We start from the raw sequence: 8,296 nt of genomic DNA, 5'->3' as shown, positions 1-8,296 counted from the left end.
TGTCGGAGTTTGAGTTCCGGTGGAGTCGAGAATTTTTTACTTCTTCATATCGTCCAGACTGGCTCTGGGGTTCACCCGACCTCCTACCCAATGGGTACCGGGGGCTCTTTCCCTGGGGTTAAAGTGGCAGGTGCGTGAAGCTGACCACTCACCTCCAACTAATGTAGAGGTCAAAAAACGCGAGTCTGTATATCCATCCTTTATACGCCTTCATTTCGTAGTGCTTACTTAGTTAAGTACAGGGACACGTTTACCTTCTTTACATTTTATTGTTCATTAATTCTTCGGAATTCTCCCTAGGTTAAGAGAGTCCTCGTGCACTGCTGACACTCCCTGTAGCCAGTTAACACACGCGCCTTTCTGCTATTTTCCCCGTCTTGTCTTTCAAATGCAACAGGGATATAAGACGCGATATGAATAGGTTATGAGTGACTGAACACAGCCACCGTCGAATCGCGCATGTTCTCGAGTCTAAACCGAAGGAACAGTCCAATACATTTCAGGCAAATAATTAAGACTCGTTACAAGAATATCTTTCTTCCTTTCAATGTACATATTGCAGCGAACAAGCAACTTAGGCACTTCGTGTCTTGTATGTTACACATTTTCATGGTGGAAAGCTTTTATTGTCGGAATGTTGTCAAGGACCTGGTATGTTATTCATTGCCTCTCAACTGGCTGAGTACAGTGTCTCTACTTTCAAGTACGTTTAGAGTAAACTACCTACACAGCATACTCAACAATAAAGTCATTATTTATGTTGCTCACGCTAAAGACTCTTACTGAAGGAGTTCGTAGCACTCTTGAGATAGCCGTTAACCGGGAATAACTGAAAATTGGAGAAATCAGATCCGTTAGTTCTCATGTTATCTTCGAGATGCTTCACTAGATTTAATGCTGTGTTATAGAAATACTAAAATTTATGGTTCTCGCGGCAATGAATGTTCAGCCAGCGATCTTCTGAGATGTGACAACATGTAATTTCATATAAATATACAGATTTGGGGAAATGTTCTGACTCTGCCTTCAGAATAGAACTAATTTCTTCCATTCTGAAGATGAAGGCATCAGGTTCCTCCAACACGTTGGCACGAACCCACCAAATTACACGGCTTCATTGTTCTTGACATTCGAGTCACAATTTGTTCAATGGAATTTGTTCTCAGAAGAACAGAAAGAAAAGAAACTTAGTCCTGTCATCGCGGCGGTCCGGATTCGATCCCGGGTCTCGTCAAATGGGATTTGTGGTGGACAAAGTGCCGCTGGGGCAGGTTTTCTCCGAGTACTTCGGTTTCCCCTGCCAATCTTCATTCCACCAATTGCTCCACAATCATCCTCACCTATCATCTGGGGCTGGTACAACAGGCCAGAAGTGGCCGCAGTACAAGGGACTTAGTCCCACCCCACTAGCAATAAAAGAACCTAGTCCTGTTGCTCTGTTGGTACAGAAATATGCAGTAGGTATTTGCCTAAACTGAAAAGAGGAAGGTGGTGAGAAAAATACAAATTTAGACATTTTATAGTTCTTTCATATATCGGAAATATTTCAATTTTAGTATTTCTTAGTCGCAGCGGCTATTGTGTTGTGGGGATTTTAAATTCTGGCTTGAAAGATTTTAAACTGGAACTGAATCTCATGACTTAAACTATAAACTATATATTTCGCTTGTTTATGAACATGTATAATACTCGAAAATTAAAGTACAGTAACTTAATCTAATTAAAAAGATTTTTAACCTCATTCTCGTTTATTACATTGGAATTTTACATAAAAGTAAGTGCTCAATGAATCATATATATATTTAAACTGAATAATTCCTATACCGAGCGTGCAGTCCCGGACAGAGAAACAAGGGTATGAGGTCCACATGAAATGCTGGTTCTAAGTATTAAATTCATATTTTCTTTTGCTGTTTAAATCTGTATAGCATTTTAGGCTAACGCCATCCGTGAATGGTAAACAGAAAATGGGAACAGTTTTCATATCTGTCTGGTATCCAGTCACCCTTCAGAGTATCCATCGCCTGGGTTCCTGCTCGAGCAATACTGTGTGGCTTCTTTTCTATATGACAGATCTACAACGAACTACAATCCTCCAGGAACGAGATTTATTGGTTATAAGATCTGCTTGTAGTATTTTGAAACCCGAAGTTTAAATTAACCGCCAAGTCAGTTAACTTCTTAGCAGGTATAAAATTCACATGCCAGTCACGGTAGCCGAGCGGTCTAAGGCATGCATTGTCTTAGCTCGCTCGGAAGCCGGGATCGTGGGTTCGAATCCCACTCAGGGCATGGATGTTTGTGTGAGTTTTTCTGTGTTTGTCTACAGGTAGAGGCCTTGCGACGAGCTGATCACTCACCCAAGGAGTCCTACCGTCTGTGTAAGATCTAGGAAAAACCGAAGTGAACGGAAGTTCATGGAGGTAAGCCTAGGCCCACTGGGGCTGTAGTGCCAAGGAAAAAAAAAAGTAAAATTCAGATATTCAAGGGCAAAACATTTATTTCCATAAAGTGGCAATCTGTATTTGTAGCAATTAGACGTTAATTATAGTTTGTATAATTGCTTGTCCGTTTTCCAGCTGGGATTCGAATGTGTCATTTTAACACTTTGTATTTGCCATGGTTTATGGTTTGTGTTCACGGTGCGTATATAACCTTTATGCTCCATGGTCAACAATTAAGATATGTCTCTTCACTATGCTGTCGGATGTAGGAATCAAGATGCTTTTTATTTGTTTTTAGGTAAACTAGATAAGCCACGTCGGTGTTCATGCTTAAATCGCTACTTCATGAAAAACTGAAAATAATGTTACACGAATAGGACTGCGTAACACAATGTAATCTCTGCGTAACGGTTTGCAACTCCTCGGTTTCGGATAGAAGGATGCCCGTCTTCTCGGCCTTGAATGTGAGAGACATTAGCCATTATAGGGACTTACGAAGCGTTACTTGCAGGAAGGTAAAGGTTTCTGATTTTAACTCAGCATCAGTGGACAGTGAAGGTTTTGTATTGTCTGTGCATTACGGTACTTGTGCTCATAATAATTACATAATTATAATCTACCACTTCTACGTTATAATTTACCCCATGCCACGCCCTATTATACAGCCTATTCCATTCTGCTGCGTGCATCGTTGCACTTAAAAGTCACATTCCGATTAAAATCGAAATCAGATATTTAAGTAGCACTTTCAGTAAAGGAAAGTCATTGTCCGGAGTAAGTCATGCTTAACGGTCAGAAATAATTGAAGAGGAAAATATTCTGAACTCGTGAATCATTTTACAATTACCATCTAGAATTAGAATAGATAAGTCTTTTTTTCTCCCGTTCTGTGATGTGTAAATATGTTTCCTTAATCTCGCATAAAAGCGTAATTTGTTTCAGATATGTCGAAGATTTTACAACGAATATTTACGAAAACGTTCTTATTCATTTCACTGTGTCTGTCTGTCCGCATGTAGCATCTCGAGGAAAACTGAAAGTACGTGTATTTTCCTGAATTATGATATTTGGGAAATTTACTGTATTTCGTCGGCCCACTTAAATATTGGTCAAAACCAGACAGCTATAACAGACGCATTACGTCAAGACATACATGAGTTCCTGGACGCATGTCGAGCGGAACTCGGCAAATGTTTCTCGGAGCGACAAATATTTCCAACAATAGCTGTAGAAAAGAAATTACACAATATACGCTTAACACATATTTTCTGTAAGGCTTAATATTTTCTAATTAATTAGAGAACATGAGTGAATACATCACAACTTATAACCTATGCATACACATCTTATTTTTGTAAAGATTTTTCGTGAAAAATTAAATTAATTTTCCTTGCGTAACAACAACAGAAGCCAATAAATATTGTAAGATTGTCACGTGTTGGGTGTATCTGTCACGCGACAATGTGTTATATATCTGGATAGTTCTATTGGTATTAAGGACCAGGATATGTAGCTACAGAAAGATCACAGCCTCTCTAAAGTAGTAACAGAGAATCAAGTGTCACGTCATGGATGGAAAAAGACATTTCATTTGTTCGACACGTTTGGACATTCCTTTCCCCCTTCACCGCGGGATGTTCAAGTGGAGAGTGTTTATTATTGTTTGTGTTGGAGCGACATGTCATTCTGAGTGTTTGACTGCAAGAGTCGTATTAGAAATTTTCCTTAAAACTATGTGTTAGTGTTTAATTAATTTTATTACTTTAACAATGCTGTTTTTACTAATATTAACCGAAATTTCATATTTTATTGTCCGTTCATAAAGTTTACAAAGATAAAACAGAGATCCTGTATGAGATACTATAAGGAGAAAAGAGAAGAGAGGAAAGAAGAGGAGAGGAAAAGAGAAGAGAACGTTAAGAGATTTTTTAACATCAAACAGAGCGTTGCAGTTGGGTGAGCAGCATTACTGTTAGATATCGGAAGTATCAATTCGAGATCCGGGAATAGTATGTTCTAAGGTTCTCATGGGTTTACCCAGTATCCCCAAGAGAGCACTGCGATAGTACTTCTGAATACGTAAGTATTGTTTCCTTCATCTGTTTCAATTCACTGTTTACAGATCATCCAACCATTCGACGCTGCATAACCTGAGTTACTGACAGCGTTGTTAAATATAGGGTAAAAAAATTAAAAAAAAAAGCCACTAGGCTCTTTATTAGACCCGGCTGGTTCGTGTAAGGGATGTGTCATAAGGAGCATTAAAGAGAGCTACTAAGCTAGAAGAAGAAAGCAACATGAAATCTAACTCGATGAATACGAATAAATACAAAAGCAGTGTACAATGTTTTGAATTATGTCGTAGAACTATGAGTACTGGCCGGTCGTAGTGGCTGCGTGGTCCAAGGCGCGAAATGATTTCGCCTGCTCAAACACTAGATTGTGGGTTCGAATCCCACTCGAGGCACGGACGTCTATCAGAATTTCTTCTGTTTTGAGTTGTCCGATGCAGGTAGCGTCCTTCCGACGGACTGATCCCCCTTCCAAAGAGTCCTACTAAATGTCTGTAAGATCCATAGTTACAGATTGGTTCTGGTGGGAACAGGCCAGAGGGCCTAATCCGTCAAGGTAGAAGAAGAAGAATAACCATGAGTACTAATCCAGAGATAAATAGGCCAATACACGTGAGAATAAATGAATTTCTAGTCATGTACGTATGTGTTCGACTGCGTGGAATAAGGATCGAAATGAAGCAGAACCAATGGACATAGAAGAAACCATTATGTAGGGAATAATAGGTGTAGCGCCCTGATAATGTATCGTATAGAAATAGTATGGGAATATAGAAGGCAAAAACAGACGTTTAATACACTGGACATAAGAAAATTTCGAAGAGCGGGGAAAAAAAGGAATGAAGAGTTTATACATGGATTGAATAGCTATATCTGAAGGAAATAGCTGCCCCCCCCCCAAATAATAGGGAAACAGGAAATTTAAGACTTTCAACATAGCAACTTCGGCAAACATGACTTAGATGCTGCTACAGCATTACCCTACTTTATATTCTGCGCAAAACTGCGAGCTTTCAACTCGTAGACAAAAGACATCGCAACGACTTGCCTGAACGAAAATGTCGATCAAAAAAGAAAAAAAAAAAACTTCCCAAGAAGTGAAAGAACTTTAATGATACCATCATCCGTATATGGTAGAATATTGAAATTCTTCCTGAATTATGTTTTTGTATTTCGAGCAATTTCTGAAACTCCGCTACATGTGTATATATCAGTGAAGATAATATTAATATAAATCATAATAGTTTCCACTCTAAATCCTATAATCTGTGGTGTAAGTTCTGATGCTCGTCTCATAGTGGGACTTGAATGTAGACATTGCCACATTCAACTGTTCTCAGGGACAGTGATTCTAATTACAGTGTACTGAGGGACAATTAATTCTGGTATATTTATATCATATTAAATTTTTCCACGTTTCGAATTTTCAGGCCAGTATTATTTAATATTTTAATCTTCGTTGTGTAAATCGGTTTTCAAGATAATCTAATTAATGTTTCAGTCACAGAGACAGAACTATGACAATCGGAATACAGAATGTTGAGGTTTAAAGTATTTGCAATTGTATCTTAAGACTTACAAAGTCTCTGATCATTATCAGGCTGAATTTTGTGTTCTATCACGGATTTATTAATTATCGGATAAGCAGACAGGAATTTAATCAACCTGAAGTAACAATGAAATTAAGGCCGCGCCATAACTCAAGCGGTTAGTTGCTGACTTCCCACCGCGGCGGCCCGGGTTCGATCCCGGGTCTGGTCAAGTGGGATTTGTGGTGGACAAAGTGGCGCTGGGGAAGGTTTTCTCCGAGTACTTCGTTTTCCCCTGCCAATCTTCATTCCACCAATTGCTCCACAATCACCCTCACCTATCATCTAGGGCTGGTACAATAGGCCAGAGGTGGCCGCAGTACAAGGGACTTAGTCCCACCCCACTAGCAATAAAAATATTGTTCTTAATGACATTATGAAGAACTTTAACTGCAGATGGTTTCGTGGAAACATTATTTTTTTATGTCAGTATGGACGCTGACCTGCAGATGGCGCAAGATGTGAGAAAACTTGAAATAAAATGAACTTGGAATCTGCTAAAACGCAAAAATGTAGAAAACGGTGACGGAGGAGCAAATTAATTTTAATTAATCCAGGTATTTTGTAAAAGGAAAATGGAAGGAATGTCTGCAGTCTGGAATTTAGTAAGTAAAGTAGCCATTCTAAAGCTATTTCGCTTCTTCCGTAATCTCTAAATATACAGGTTTTCTTATTTATTTTTCTTCACTCACAAATGTGTATCTATGGCTGGGCAGCCCTTTGTTGGACCTTGGCCGCTTTTTCAATTTCTTGATCTTTTATACAGTCGGTATGACTCTTTGGACGGGGGATCAGCCCGCCGCAAGGCCACTACCTACACATAGGGCAGCACAAACACAGAATAAACGCACACAGACATCCATGCCTCAAATGGGATTCCTTCCCACGATCCCAGTGTTTGAGCGGGCGAAGACAGTTCATGCCCTGCACCGCGCGGCTACTGTGATCGGCAAACAAATGTTTACAGGTAGATAACCTTAACTACTCCGACGTTAAAATTGTTAAACCATTACTATAAAACTATTACTATAAAACGACTTAGTGACGTATACCCAGAAATCTGTTCAGGACTCAGATTCGAACAGAAGCTTTGTGTATGATGACATACGTGTAGTCCTGTACCATGAACGTAAGTGAATGAAATATTGGTCGTCGTGAAACTACAATAATTAATTTCTGTAATTAATTTAATCTTTTTTAATTCGCTTAGTGGGGGGGGGTGGAGTCCAACTGGGTCCACTCGGCACGGCGGCCACTGATTGGCCTATTGTAGCCTGCCCCGGGTGACTATGATGATGGAGAATTTGGTGGAATGAAGATTGGCAGGGGAAATCGAAGCACTCTGAGTAAACCCGCCCCAGTGTCAATTTGTCCACCACAAATCCCACTTTACCAAACCCGGAATCGAACCCTGGCCGCCGCGGTGGGAGACCAGCGAGCTATGGCGCGGCCAATTACTGCAATTAAATCGACATTCGACACTTGAGTGTAGATTCCTTGAGACACTTCATGCAGTTACGAAGACTTTCACTTCCAAGGATATAACACCGTATAGACCGTTAAAAGTTAACCGACGTTTCGCAGTAAAATATCTCCTCCATCTCCAGGGTTGAAGTATAAGCCGAAATGTCAACTGACATTCAACAGACCGCGCAGCGTTATATCCCAGATGACAGGGCCCAACACAATCACTGCTGTGGAAACCTTAAATCTTGCATTCGCGTATTAAATTTCAAAATAACATAAAGTAATTTTATGAATATCTTTCAACTGCCAAACAAGAAGTTAACATTACTTTCTGGGGAGAGGATCCTTGTTTTGGCACAATTCAGAGAAAGTTACTTATGGAGGTTTGCCGATAATCCCTTAGTTATTACAACACAGAGGCAAAAATAGTGTAAGCAATAATTTAAGCCGAAAAATCGGTGAGTGGCGGGATAACATCAAAGCGGATGTTAATGAAATGTGGTGCGACTATGAGAACTGGGTGCCGGCCACGATAGCCGAACGGTCTAAGGCATGCACTATGTTCGCTTGATCGGAAGCCGGGATCGTGGGTTCGAATTCCCCTCAGGGCATGGATATTTGGTGTTTCTTTGTACGTGCGTTTTTCTGTGTTTGTACACAGGTAGAGGCCTTACGACAAGCTGATCACCCCCCCAGTGAGTCCTACCGAATGTCTAAGATCTAG

Source organism: Cryptotermes secundus, unplaced genomic scaffold, assembly GCF_002891405.2.
Source record: "Cryptotermes secundus unplaced genomic scaffold, Csec_1.0 scaffold832, whole genome shotgun sequence".
Taxonomy (NCBI): Eukaryota; Metazoa; Arthropoda; class Insecta; order Blattodea; family Kalotermitidae; genus Cryptotermes; species Cryptotermes secundus.
The sequence above is the reverse complement of the archived record's forward strand: the minus strand, read 5'-3'. Positions refer to the sequence as shown.